The sequence below is a fragment of the Eucalyptus grandis genome, chromosome 5, assembly GCF_016545825.1.
Source record: "Eucalyptus grandis isolate ANBG69807.140 chromosome 5, ASM1654582v1, whole genome shotgun sequence".
NCBI classification, from domain to species: domain Eukaryota; kingdom Viridiplantae; phylum Streptophyta; class Magnoliopsida; order Myrtales; family Myrtaceae; genus Eucalyptus; species Eucalyptus grandis.
In genome coordinates this window covers 32,455,554-32,470,928 of record NC_052616.1, presented here as the reverse complement: position 1 = coordinate 32,470,928, position 15,375 = coordinate 32,455,554, and positions in this window count along the sequence as shown.

Genomic DNA, 15,375 nt, shown 5'->3' with positions numbered 1-15,375 from the left:
TGAAAGAATGAACAGGACTATTCTAGAACGTGCAAGATGCATGAGACTACACGCGGGTCTCCCGCTGCACTTATGGGCCGCTACAGTTGATGCAGCTGTTTATCTTATCAATAGAAGTCCATCTAGTGCGTTGGATGGAGAAATACCACAAGAGCGGTGGTCAGGTAAAAAGATTAATTATTCACATCTAAAGGTGTTTGGTTGTATTGCATATGCTTTGATTGACAGGGAGGATAGAAAAAAGCTTGATGCTAAGTCCTAGAAGTGCGTCTTTATCGGATACTGTGGCGACGAGTATGGCTATAGATTTTGGGATTATGAGAATAACAAAGTCATCCACAATCGCAATGTGGTATTCCATGAAGAAAATATGTACAAGAATCGTCAGACAGAGACAGAGCATGAGAAGGTAGTACAACCAGAGTATGTTGAATTAGACATAATGCCCGTGAAGATGTTTCCAATAGATCAAAGTTCACCTGAAAGAGAGGTTCAAGATGAGCCTATTATCAGTGAAGAGGTAGTTCAAGAAGAACGCAGTGATTCGGAGCAAACGAATGACCCTGAAGTACTTGTCTTGAGAAGGTCTACACGTGTGAGAAAGCCAAAGGTAATTTTTGATCCATCAGCTAATACTGTTCTAAGCCTTGTCTTATATACAGATTCGGGGGAACCGGAGACTTACGATGAGGCAAAGGCAGACACGTCTCACTTGCAGTGGGAGTGTGCTATGAAAGACGAGATGAGCTCGTTACTTCAAAACAAAACTTGGGAGTTGACCAAGTTGCCCATAGGTAAAAAAGCTTTATTAAACAAATGGGTGTACAGGATTAAGAATGAAGCAGATGGTAGTATTAGATACAAGGCAAGACTTGTAGTCAAGGGCTCTTCTAAAAAAGAATGGATCGACTACTCCGAGATATTTTCACCTGTAGTGAAAATGACATCAATTAGAGTTCTGCTAAGTATAGTTGCAGTGGAGGATCTTCATCTTGAGTTAGTTAGACGTAAAAACAGCGTTTTTACATGGTGACTTAGATGAAGAATTTTACATGGCACAACCTAAGGGTTTTGAAGTCAAAGGTAAGGAGCACATGGTATGTCGCTTGAAAAAAAGCTTGTATGGCTTGAAACAAGCTCCATGCAGCAATGGTACTTAAAATTTGATGGTTTCATGCAAGAAAAAGGATTTGCACACCTTTGTGAGTCCGATCACTGTGTTTATTTTCGCAAATATGATGATGGTGACATTGTGTATCTATCTTTATATGTGGATGACATGCTTTGGCTAGTTCCAATATGAAGAAAATCGTAGAAGTGAAGAAGATGTTATCATCACAGTTTGCTATGAAAGACTTAGGAGAGGCCAAGAATATTTTAGGCATGAAAATCATCAGAGACAGGGAAAATAAGAAATTATGGTTGTCGTAGGAAGACTATGTGAACAAGGTGTTAAAGAGATTTAACATGGACAAGGCAAAACCGGTTGCAAATCCTCTAGCGAGCCACTTCAAACTTTCCAAGGATATGTGTCCAAACACTCAACTTTTGAAAGATGAGATGGCGGTAGTTCCATATGCATCAGTAGTGGGGAGTTTGATGTATGCCATGGTGAGCACGAGACCAGACATTGCACAAGCAGTGGGAGTTGTGAGTCAATATATGTAGAACCCAAGCAGAGAGCATTGGAATGCAGTTAAATGGATATTTAGATATCTAGCAGGTACTTCCAATTACTCACTTTGTTATGGTGGTACATCTCTAGAGTTGCAGGATTATGTAGATGCAGATCATTCGGGTGATCAAGATAGTGGTAAGAGTACCACTGGATATGTCTTTTCAGCTGTAGGTACAGCAGTGAGTTGGGTATCTCAACTACAAAAGATAGTGCATTTATCGACGACAGAGGCAGAATATGTAGCGATTACAGAAGCCTCCAAGGAAATCATGTGGTTACAAGATTATATGGAGGAGTTACATCGAAAACAGCCAGTTAGTACACTATGGAGTGATAGTCAAAGTGCAGTACACTTAGCAAAGAATGCAGCTTATCACTCAAGAACTAGACATATCAAGAAGTGTTATCACTTTATCAGGTCAACATTGAAAGATAATGAATTAAAGCTACAAAAGATTGATGGCTCGAAGAATCCAGTTGACATGATGACCAAGGTAGTAGACAGAGAGAATCATATTTTATGTACTACTACCATTGGTATTATTCCATATTGATTGATGAGGAGTATCACAGAGGCATAAGTTTTTCAACTACTATTTTTTGAAGAAGATGGATGCAAAGTTGCTTGGTGCTTGGGTATATTTGTCTTCAAGTGGGAGATTGTTATAGATAAAGCCAAATATTTGTTTTTATGGGCTTTTTTGTCTTTTCTATTAGATTTCCTTTTAGGTTAAAAGTTGTACCTATATATTAGCGATGGCAAAACCCTAGCGGTCAAGACGCTGAAAAAGGAAATAGAGAGGCAAGAAAAAGAGAGAAGAAAAAAGTGAGTTTTTTCTTGATGAGAGTTCTCAATCTCTTTGTGTCATGATCTTGAGAGAAAATCATCGTTTTATTCCAACTTTTTTCGAAGTCTAGTGGATTCGCAGAGTGCCTCTGTGCGAAGATGTAGCCCAAGTTTGGGTGAACTTCGAAAACAAATTTTCTGGCGTGTTCATCTGATTCTGCTCTTTTATTACTATATTCTGTCTGGTAAATTGTTTGCAAGCGTTATTTTTATGGAATCGACGTGCTATTTCATAACAAACAAGACTTCATGTTCAAGAGTTACTAGGGTGGTCAAGGCAATTAGTTGCTTACGGTTTGCATTCGTTTGAAGTAAGTAAAGTTTATATTGTTAAGTTAGCTTAAATCTATTTGGTTACTTTTATCTTGGTTGGTCGGGTTAGAGATGAAGTCTTGATGTGAGCATGGTGATTGTTATCGTTCTGTTTCACTTTTATTTGTTTAGATTCATTCTGTATAGTTTTGGGTAGCCAAAACATGGTCATTTTGTTATATATGTCTTGATATCAATTGCATATTTGTTCTGCTTCTTTCTGCCTCATTCTAGGTAATTATAATATGGTCATTTTGCTATATTTTGTTTTGATAATCCATTGTATATTTATTTTGCTTCTTTCTGCTCCATTCTAGGTAAATAAAATATGGACATCTTGCTATATTTGACTTGATAATCCATTGTATATTCGTTATATTTCTTTTTGCTTCATTCTAGGTAATTAAAATCTGGTCATTTTGTCATATTTGTCTTGATAATTCATTACACGTTCGTTCTACTTCTTTTCGCCTTATTCTAAGTAGTTAGAATGTGGTCATTATGCTATATTTATTTTGATAATCCATTACATGTTCGTTTTACTTCTTTTTACTTCATTTTAGGCAATTAAAATCTGGTCATCTGCTATATTTGTTTTGATAATTCATTGCATGTTTGTTCTACTTCTTTCTACCTCATTCTAGGCAATTAGAATCTGGTCATTATTATATTTGTCATGAATACTATTGCATATTCATTTTACTTCTTTCTATTTAATTCTAGATAGTTAGAATTTGGTTATTCTACTATATTCATCTTGATAATCCATTACATATTTGTTCTGCTTCTTTTTGCGTCATTTTGGATAGTTATAATTTGGTCATTTTGTTATATTTATATTAATAATACATTGCATATTCGTTGTGCTTCTTTCTACCTCATTTTAGGTTAATTAGAATCTTGTCATTTTGCTATATTTTCCAATCTGGTCATTTCGTTATATTTATATTAATAATACATTGCATATTTGTTGTGCTTCTTTCTACCTCATTTTAGGTTAATTAGAATATGGTCATTTTGCTATATTTGTCTTAATAACCCATTACATGTTTATTCTGCTTTTTTCTGCTAAAACTCCACTAGTTAGAATCTGTTCGTTTCACTTGTTTCTGTTAGAATTTCTTATGATTGAATTTGTCTATTCGTGAATCTACCCATTTATATATCTACTCATTAGGTCGAATCTATTCATTTGTAAATCTGTTTACTTGCTGAATCTCTACCGACTTGTGAATCTGTTCAGTGATAAATCTGTTTATTGGTTCAGATAGAATTTACTGAATATGAATTTATTCCGCATTGAATCCGTTTATTTGTTGATTTTATCCATTGTTGGATCTATTCTTTTGTTCTATAAGCTTCTATTAAGCCAAAATTTACCCTTTGATTGTTCAAACTTTACGAGCAGAATATACTTATTTGTTCATACTCAGAATATACCCATTTGATTTACCAGATTTTAGTATCCAAAATCTACTCGATGTCCAAACTCAGAATGTATTCAAATAAATGATCAGATTTTAATGATCAGAACACGACTGTATGTTATTTAATATTTAGTTATTAGACTAATGCATTAAATTAAGTTGAGAGGTGTATTATGCTTGTGAGCATACATATATCATGTCGTGAATGAGATTAATGTCATTATGTTACCCATAGAGTGGTGAGTGATGATGTCCTGTGGTGGAAATTTGCGGGATGTCTCGTGAGTCAAGATGTATTGGGGAGTCTTTCAAAGTACTTTGGGACTCAAGATGCCTTGTGAACCGAGATGTCCCAAGAGAGCTCGAGAAGAGGAAATATTAATAAATAAAATGCGTTGTTTTGTGTAGAGCCAAATATTGCTTAAATGGTTTATTATGTAAAACACGGTGTACATATGCATGAGTCTGAATGGATGTATTGTTTGTTGATAATTTTTTTGGTAAATAAAAATAAAAGGTAAAGTCTAAGTATATTTGTATCACACTTATTGGATGATTACGCATTCGTTTTGTATATACCAGGTCAAGTGGTAAAAGAATTTTTCTAATTTAAAACTAGAGATTCATTTACTAGAGGCCTTTGCGGCCCCACCAGTCGTGCGTGAGGCATTTGCAGTTGTTGAGAGTTCCCAACAACCCTCGGCAACCACAATGAAATAGAAAAGCAAAGAAAAAAAGAACATGCTGGCTTTGATTGTTTCCAAATACTCAATTGCCTCTTTTTCTCCCACTAGCATATTGGTTTCCTTCATTCGAGGATCAAGATTGAGAGCGGCTTGCATCCTTTCTTCAACTTCATTCAATTGAAAGCATCTCTTTAAGTCTCATCATTCTACTATTTTGCCCTTCGTAGTTCCATGATACCTACTTACATGATTGATAGATAAATGGCTGAGGTAAAGTGACTATCGTCGGCTTCATTAGAGTGTATGTAATCACTAGAGGTGCAATCACGCAAACCTTACCATCTTTCTTTGCCTTCCCAATAATATTGAGTGTGATGACCTAAACCCGGGTAGTATGAGGGATGGTTTAGTGCAACACCTCAACAGTACGCAAGCGAGATTTAGGGCGCGTTTGGTAACGATTCTGTTCCTGGGAGAATCTATGATTCTTTTTTATTCTGTTCTCGAGAACTGATTCTAAGCATTTTAAGCTATTTGGTAATGAATAAAATTTCTGATTCTGGAATAGAAAAAAAAACATAAATGCGTTTGGTAACAAATAAAATTTCTGATTCGGAATAAAATTTATATTCTAATTCTTTTTAATTACCTTTTTAGATGAATGTAAATTTGATATTGAATTTTCATAAACCATTCACTGATCAATTATATTTTTATAGTAAGTAATAAAAATATTAACTAATCAATTTTTATTAAATAGTAAATAATAAACCTAGCATAAACTATACTAATATCCCAAAAATATGTAATAAATATAAATACTAAATTATAATATGAAATTAAATATTTATTCTATATATAGAAAATATATATTTCAGAATAGAAAGAAATTAAAATAAAATATAGAAATAAAAAATAGATAAAAATAAAATAAAAATTTGTTGTTATTTTAAATTTGGTTTTCTTAGTAGAATTTCAATATTATTTATATTTAAATAAGAGTTTTTTTTTTTTATCATGGTGATTTCTCATTTTCAATTAATATTTACTTTTATATGATTAAATATCTAATCCATTTTAAATTTCATAAAGCTACTCCATGTTAATTTTAATTTAGCCACTATACTCTCTCTCTCTCTCTCTCTCTCTCTCTCTATATATATATATATATACATTCCCTTCCTCAAATCCGAACACTCAACATTTAAGAAGATAAAACTCTTCAAACCAATAGGACTCTTTGAAACAAAGAAAAGGCTTTAACAAGAAACTCATCATTACAACTTATCCATAAATGAATAATAAAGTCACGTAGTCCATTGTTCAACTTTAAATATTGGCTTTAATAAGTCAATAATTAAAAACAATAATACAAAGGTTGGAAACATAAAGTTATTAAATCTCCGGCATATTATAATCCCTTGCCATTTGATTTGCAATACTTCTCCGAAGTATGTTTATCTCCATTGCTTCCTCATTTGATGTATCATCTACAACATCCACTTCTCTAGTTCCATATGGGTACTCCGGATCTCCATATCGGGAAAATTTTTTGTCCATCCTGTCTTGATCATGAATATAATTATGAAGAACACAACATGCAATTACAATAAGTGCTTGCTTTTTTTTTTATTGTAAATGGAGGCATGTGTCTCAAAATGGTGAAGCGATTCTTTAATGCCCCAAATGACCTCTCAATGACATTTCTTAAAGAAAAATGTCTACAGTTGAATAATTCTCTTACTATCATTGACCGTCTTCCACTCCCCCTTTAATCATTCATATGATACCGTTCACCTCTAAATGGAGTTAAAAATCCTGGCTGTGCTACATAACCAGAATCTACCACATAGTATTTGCCTATAATATATATATAAATTAATTATGATATACAATGATGAAACAATCATAAAATGAATTTTTCCTTATAAATAAATCAAATACCTGGTGGTGGTTGAGGAAATTGCAATTGAGGAGTTGCAAGTGTTGCCGAAAGCACTCGACAATCGTTAGCAGATCCTTCCCATCAAGAATATACGAACGTAAATTTCATATCAAACGAACAAACACATAACACATTCTGAGTGGTATTTCCTCTTCTGCCTCTATATGGGATTTGCTGAGACCTGGGGACGGTAACATCTATATGGGTGCCATCAATAGCACCTACACAATCCTGTGAATTTATTTCAAAAAAAAAAAAAATCATGTGAATTTATGAAAATTCAAAAATTATGAACTACATGTATTTGATGATGCACAATTGATATGAAAACTATACCTTGAAATAGCGTTCATGGTTAGGATTCATAAGAATTTTCGATGGAACAACATCAAATGATTGTGATTTGATAATCTCTTTAGAAAGTTTGAGAACTGCTTTCAACACTAAATTAAAATACGTGCTGATTGTATGTCCTGAACGTTGAAATCTTTCACATAAATCTCTAGTTGAGTTATTATGACCAACCAAAGATAAGAAGATCCCAACTTGTTCATCTATCCTAACATACCGACTATCTTTCAACCAACCTCTTATCCTCATCAAATCACATAGGTTCAAAAAAACATGCCTCTCCATCTTGAAGGCTTCATATATTCTATTTGAATGTCCACAAATAAGCTCTCTCATCCATTCTGGTCCCGATAGATTGCTGTCCCTAATAGGTTCTTTCGTATGCACGGACATATCCATCGCAACCATGCATAAACATCCTATCAATATGTCAAGATCACCGTCATCCAAGAATTGGTCAACTGATTGTACCTGCTCATTAGACATACTATTTGATCCATCTTCCATAGTACCTATATCATCACACAAATATAATAACATTAATAAAGAAATATGAAAAAAAAATCCAAACACGCTCTTAACAATTTAAGTTCTAAAGTAGAAGTAGATTAAATATAAAAATCTCACATAATCCATATTATCCATACAACAACACAAAAGAGTTTGAACAATTAAATCACACAGTTAAGTGAAAGCACATGCAATCCATAAAACACATCTCAACATCTACAATAGATATTGAAGAAGTCCATGTCTCCTTTCAGCTGATATTTTGATGAAAGCCTCTCTCCATATGGCACTACCACATGCTCGTTCCACTGCTTTGTTGTAAGTATCTTGGTCCAAGTCATTCATATTAACCAGAATATCAATCACAACTGATATGGAGTAGGGGTCTCCAGGTGGTGGTGGTGGTGGTGTGACTTGTGAGCTAACAGATCCACTCACAGATCCACTCACAGATTGACTTGACCTAGATTTGAGCATGTCTTGGATAGCTTTACATGTGCCTGCAATATCAAATGAGGGACTATTTCTTCTCCTCTTGACATTAGGAGTCCTATCCAACCTGTGCTTGATATGAATGGAAGTGGAAGTATATTGGGATGTAAAAATGTCCTCATCAATTTGGTGTTCACCTAAGTCCTTTGAATCACCAGTTGCATTGCCACCACCATTGCCACCATCCTCTGACAACGTCACATCTTCGGCATTTCCTATGGCATGCTCTCCAGTAGCATATGTATCACCAAATACAATGCACAGTTTTGGATATTGAGGAAATCCATCCTTTTTGAATTTTGCCCATTCATTATTATCTTGCAATTTTCACAATAATAACATATGTCAATAACATAATCAAATCTTCTAAAACTTACATTTATTGTAATATCAAAATGATCGAAACTTAAAACATACCCTGATGTGAGAGTCTCAAATACTTGGATCGTCGACAACAACTGTGCCATTCACATTATCCCAGCCAAAGCCAGATTGTGAAATGAGCTTCTTAAAACTACCATATTGCCTTCTCAATTTGTTCACCTTATTTTTCAACTGCAATAGGTTATATTGGTATCATAACTGTTTATTGAATTCAGCTCGTATGTTATTCCATCATACTTTGTTAAAAGTAGAAGTCGTGCGATTTCCCTTTTGAACCTCCTCAACCAACAATCTTACAAACAAGTTGGTTAAAGGCTCAATCCATTTTACATTGAACACATCTTTCTGGGATGCCATTTTACCTTGATTGAGCATCATATAAATTAATTTTGATGACACTTAAAACTATCATGGAAGATAAAGTGTAACCGGGTAAGTAGGGAAAAAAAAAAAAAAAATGCTCCAATGAAACTCACTTGATATGGCTTCTTGTTCAAATGCAAACCCACAACTTCAAACCAACAACTTCCAGCTAACCTGAACCAACAACTTCCAGCTAACCTGAAATAGGATCACTTTACTTAGAATGAATCACAACCTTTCTACTAAAAATGAATCAACAGCCTGGAAAAAATCAAATGAGAGGAACACTTTGAGGAAACAACTCAAAACAATATTTCAGTATATTTCTAATGTCCTTCGTGAACTTAAAGAGCTATATATTCAATGCAATGTGATGAAAAGGGAATAAGTAAACAACATGAGCCTCCTCTTTTGCATAAAGCTACTCCATGGAAACCTACAACGTGCAATTCATTAGCTTAACAAAACTAACCAGAAAACAACACAACACCGTCAATCATATGCTTTGAAAACAACCAAATGTACACATGAGGGATCATTCAGGTATAGTTTGCCCCATTGAACCAAGCACTACAGCTGCACAACACAGTCTACAACTTCCCCCAACCCTAAAATGCCTAATCAGCCAAATTCACAATACAAATATCACTTCCCCAAGCTCAAAACCGATGTACTCAACACTAGAGCCTTTGTCTATTCGCGCCTCATCACAATCATAACTCCCAATCCGAATTGAGCGGGAGGATCACAACAGAAACCAATACATGAACATGAATTGCAATTGACCTCTCAGCCCACTTGCGGCATTCAATGACATTAGAATTGTCACTCCCAACTACGACCCGTCCCGCTCTATTTCTTTTTCCTTCCCTCCATCTGCCGTCATATGCTCTTTGCTTCCACAATATCTTATCCAAATATATAGAATCGATAGAACAAAGAAAGACACACACACAACACGTAAACGATCCAGTCGACGATGACCAATACATAAACATCAAAAGAAGTTCAATGAGTATGAAGTTTGCCTTCAGATGGGTGCTTGAAACTGGAGTCCACAATAGCATGAAGCAACTCTGGTTTCAAAAGGAAGTCTCTGAAACCGGAGCTGTGAATCCCGATGTAACCCCTGCACGACATCAAAACAAACAATAAGCTATCTGCGCAAAGAATCGGCAATAGCCCGACTCCGCTGGCGTCCTCGCCGAGCTGGCCGAGGGGTTGTCGGGCCCAGGGCGAGCGACGCCTGGGCTCGCTCGGCGTTCGCTAGCCCTCGGTGAGGGCGCCCGCCGAGTCGGGCGTAGGGGTCCCTCGGCGTCACTTGCCCTCGGCCAGCTCGGTGAGCGACCCCTCGGCCAGCTCGGCCGGCGCGCCCGCTGAGTCGGCCCTGGGGTCATTCCCACCAGCCGTCGCAGACAAAGAACCACCCATAGTTGCGAGTGAAGGGAACTCACCTTGAACGAGCAGCTTCAACGATGAAGAAGCAGCAGTCGACGTCGCCGTTCTTGAGGAGCTCGCCGTCGCCGTCGCCATCGCCGTTCTTGAGGAGGGAGAGGGTGAGACTGAGTAGAGGAGATGAGAGGATGAGAGAGTGAGACTGAGCAGAGGAGAGTGAGACTGTGAGCAGAGGAGATGAGAGGATGAGAGAGTGGAGAGGACGAGAGACCGTCGTGCAGAGGAGCAGAGGACATAAGATTTTGATTCTCTTTCTGATTCTCGGACAGAGAATCATTTTTTTTTTTATTCTCAAATCTTGTCCAAAACTGTTCCCGGGAACAAAAATTTTACCAAACGCGATTCTCATTCCAAATTGATTCTGGGAACAAAAAATTAGAATCTGGCACTGTTTGGCACGTTGCTAAACAGGCCCTTAGTGTATGTCTCTTGTCCCACATCACTAGGTGGAGTCACGAGCTAATTGATAAGGCTTGGGTTTTGTACTCTATGTAATGTGTTTTAAAGTCGTGTGAACTTTAGTCCAAAGCAAATAATATTACACAATGATAGCCCCCGGTGGGAGTGTAAGTGGTTCTGTTTGATTCAGTTTTTCTGGAAAACCGAACTAATAAGGAAATTCATTGAATCGAATCGAAATCAAGATTCAATTCAATTTGGTTTGATTCGGTTCTTCGATTTTTACTTTTGTTTTTAATTTTTTCTATTATATAATGTAAGATTAATTTTCCAATCAAATTGTCTTTTGCCCAACAAGATAAAAACTTCATTGGTTTCATAAGAATTTCTTTTTTTAATTTGGTGAAAAAATAAATTCAATATACTGTTATTACTTTTCCAAATGAAAATAATTTTGTGAATGCTACCACGTGGAATTAAATAAAATGCAGTATTTAATTCCATAGTAATTCAACCTTAATATTAGCATTTTACTTAATTTTTTTTATGACTTTAAAAGACACCAAGATCCTTATTTTTTGCATGAAATAATACATATATTAGATAATGAAGGCTTAAGGGCACAATCCATGATTGCGTACTTTGTATTATTAATTCACATAATAGGCTTGGAAAAGAATTGGTCTTACATATCTCTGCGGATATAATTAGAAATATTAACAGTACCAATAGATGAATTTTAATTACGAAAAGATGAATGAATTTTATATTATCTTAATCTACTAATTGTAAACTAAACAAATTACGAAATGGTGGAGTGGTCTAAAATTAGTGAAACAAATGGTTAGAGCCTAAGCTAATTAATGTTTCATTAAGGCTTCGTTTGTTTTACAAAAATATAGCTTTTTTAGAAAATATTTTCTATGAAGTCATTTTCCAAGAAAATAACCATATTTTTCATTGTTCGACTAAAATTTGAAAATGAACTAGAAATATTTTTCACTATTCGGTAAGGAAAATATTTTCTTACTTGCACTCCTTTCAATAAATTTTTTATATTTTTAAAAAATCAAAATTTTAATTATTTTAATTATTTTTCTTTTCTTTATTTTCCTTTTTCTTCTTCTTCATTAGTCGATTGCTGGTTGTGTTAGCAGCCAACAACCAATCAGAGGTGAGCCAGAGCCTCGCCACAAGCCGGCAAGGCTCAAGCTCAAAAGATTCCAACAAGGCGACCTCTAAGAAGGCTCAAGCCTCGCCTAACTTGCCAGATTTGACAAGCGCTAGCTCGTTGGCATCGGGCAAGCCTGATCTCGTCATAGGCCAGTGAGCTTGATTTCACTGAAATATGGTGAGCTCGAGCCTTGCCGGCCTATGGCAAGGCTCCAACTTGCCTCGGTCAGTTGTCAATCACCACTTGGCCGATGATCGACCAATGAAGAAGAAGAAAAATAAAATAAAAAAAATAAAAACTAAAAATATATTTTAAAAAAATAGAAGGAAAAAAAATTTAGATGTTATCTATTTGATTGAGTTAACCGAGCCAATACAAATTGAATAAGTTAAAAAAGTTTCGATTTCAAATATTATCCAAACCAAATGAGAACTAAACTAAAAAAAACCGAACTTTTTGGTTCGGTTTAGTTTGGTTTTCTATTTTTTACACTTCTAGCCCCCAGCCCCCTATAAGTGGTACCAAAGTTGACTCCCGCAACGTGTGTGGCCACAACAAAGACGTTATGTCCGAAGGAGAGAGAATGTGATGATCTAGACCCAGGTTGTAAAGAGGGATAGTCTAGTGCAACATATTGGAGTACGTGGGCGAGGCTAAGTGCATGTCTCCTGTCTCACATTGTCTAGAGGGGAGTCCCGGGCTAGTTGATAAGACTTGAGTTCTCTATTCTGTGTAACGCGTTTCACACAAGCTTCCATTATGCTGAGAATAAAGTCTTGAGGGAGGCTTGTATCTAGGATGGCGATGTGTCTACACTAGTGCAAGAGGCCTAAAGATGACAATATTGGGCTAGGATGATGGAAGGTACCACTTGTAAAGACTCGGGGACTATTACTATGTAACATTGTCCGCTTTGGGCTTTCAGCTCTTACGACTTTAAAATACGTTGTCTAGGATAGAGGCACAATCACAGTACCATCCCTCTTTCCAGCCCAATATTGTCATCTTTAGGCCTTCCACATTGGTATGGATACAATGTCATCCCAGATATGAGCCTCCTTCAAGGCTTTGTTCTCAGCATAGCAAAAGCTTGTGTGAAACACGTTACCCAAAGTAGAAAACTGAAACCTTTTCAACTAGCCAGGACTCCCCATAAGCGATGGGGGATAGGAGACGTGCACTTTGCTTCACCCGCCTACTGCCAAGGTGTTGCACTAGACCGTCCCTCCGTACTTCCCAAGTTTGAGTCGTCACATTCTCTCCATTTTCAAGTACAACGTCTTTATTATGGCCCCACATGCTGTGGGAATCAATTCTAATACCACCTGTAAGAACCCGGAGGTTATTATTGTGTAATATTGTTTGTTTTAAGCTAAAATTGAAGCTCTTACGGCTTTAAAACGCATTACACATAGTAGAAAACCCAAATCTTATCGATTAGCCTATGACTCCCCCTAGGTGGTGCAAGATATGAGACATGCACTTAGTCTCGCCTGCGAACCGCCAAGGCACTCAACTAAATCATCCCTTCATACTTCCTAGGTTTGGGTTGTCATACTCTCCACCCCTTAAGGCACAACGCCCTTACTGTGACCCAACATGCTGTCGGGAGTCACCTCTGATACCACCTGTAAGGACTACTAAGCTTTTATTATCTAATATTTGTCCGCTTTGAGTTTTTGGCCCTCAAGGCTTTAAAATGCATTGTTTGGGGTAAAGGCGCAGCCACACTACCATCTCTCATCCCAGCTCAATATTGTTTTCTGTAAGCCTCTCGCACTAGCGCGGATTAGGGGTGTTAGGAACCGAACTGAAAAATTCGGTTTTTTTTAGTCCGGTTTGATTCTCATTAAAAACCAATATTTTTTTATTGATTTGGTTTTTATCGGTTGACCGAGCCGAGTCGAACTAATAAACCAATAAAATAGAACCATTAACCAAACCGACAAACCCTATTTCTAATTCTCTCCCGTCTTCTCTCATCCTGACCAAGACGACGATGACGACAACTATGACGGCAACGGCGGCAGGGACGGCGACGGCAATGGCAACAAGGATGGCGACCGATTGAGGGACATGCCCGAGCATGTCCTGCACACTTGCGTAGGCAAGTCTCTAATCTTGGGGGTAGGATTTGGGTCCGGTTTCCGATTGCGGGTGCTGGATTATGGCTTTTGCGCTTAGTTCCTGTCTGGGTTTCGATCGCGTGGTTTGTGCCTGTGATTTTCGTTGTCTTTCTTGAGTAATTGAGGAAAATGCAGTTCTGGGTTGACTAGTATGTCTTTCTAGACTCGCGGTTTGATGTTCATAAGTGTTGTGTTTTCACGCATTTCGTAGCTAGTCAGATTTGGACCGAGTAGCTTTGGAGGGCCTGTGTCTATTTATGTGAATATTGTAATGGACCAACGATGAGTGTGGATTGATCATGAATGTTCAAATGGACATGGGAAATGTGATTCTTGAAGGTCTCGAGGGTGGTTCTTTCAATTTTACTTTTATCTTATTGTCAATGCTACGTGATTATGATCTATCATGGTGTTGACGAGTGATTATGTAATGGGCAGTGGGCTATGTTTCTGTCAGCCCACTTGCTTTTCCACTCATTTGAAACCAATGCTTGCTTAATGTGATTGAAGCTTTAATGGCATGTCAGATTAATATCCCGTGGAGATCTTTGAAGCTAACATGTTTAGTGGAGATGGCAAGCTGATTTGATGTAGTTGCTATACTAGAATCGTTGTTAAGGGGCTGAGAGAGATGCTCATTTGATAAATTCAGTTTGTTTTGGAAATGAATCTTGAGTAACTTTGTCTCACCAAACCTACTGTCGTAATTGCCATTAACCTTGGATGTTTTGAGAGACCATCATTTACGTTGGCTGATGTTAGCAGCGGTTGCTTCAAAGATGACAACCTCATACATATTTTTGATGATAGCTACTTATTTTCCTCTTTTATTTAATAAGAATAACTATGAATGTTCTGCTTTGACATATGCAATGCCTTACTTTCTTTGCTGTTTGGTGGGAAAATATTGTGAATAGAAACCGGTCAATGCTTTTTGTACTCTGTTTTTTTATGCAATTCATGTTCTTTGCGGCGGACATCCAGGATAACTTGTGTCTTTTAGTTGTTAGTCTTGCCAGACCAGACTCTGGGCAATCCAGTGATTGATAGTGTTTTGTCAGTCATTGATCTTTTAGCCCAAAGGCCAAGAAAGGTATAAAATTCTGTCAGTTGTGTTATGGAGTGAACTTAGCAGAGTAGTAGCGTGGAAAGATGGCGTTTGGTTTATCTTGGCCATGGCTTCTGTGTAATTTACTCTCAGCATGTCACTTACAGCAGAAAGAATG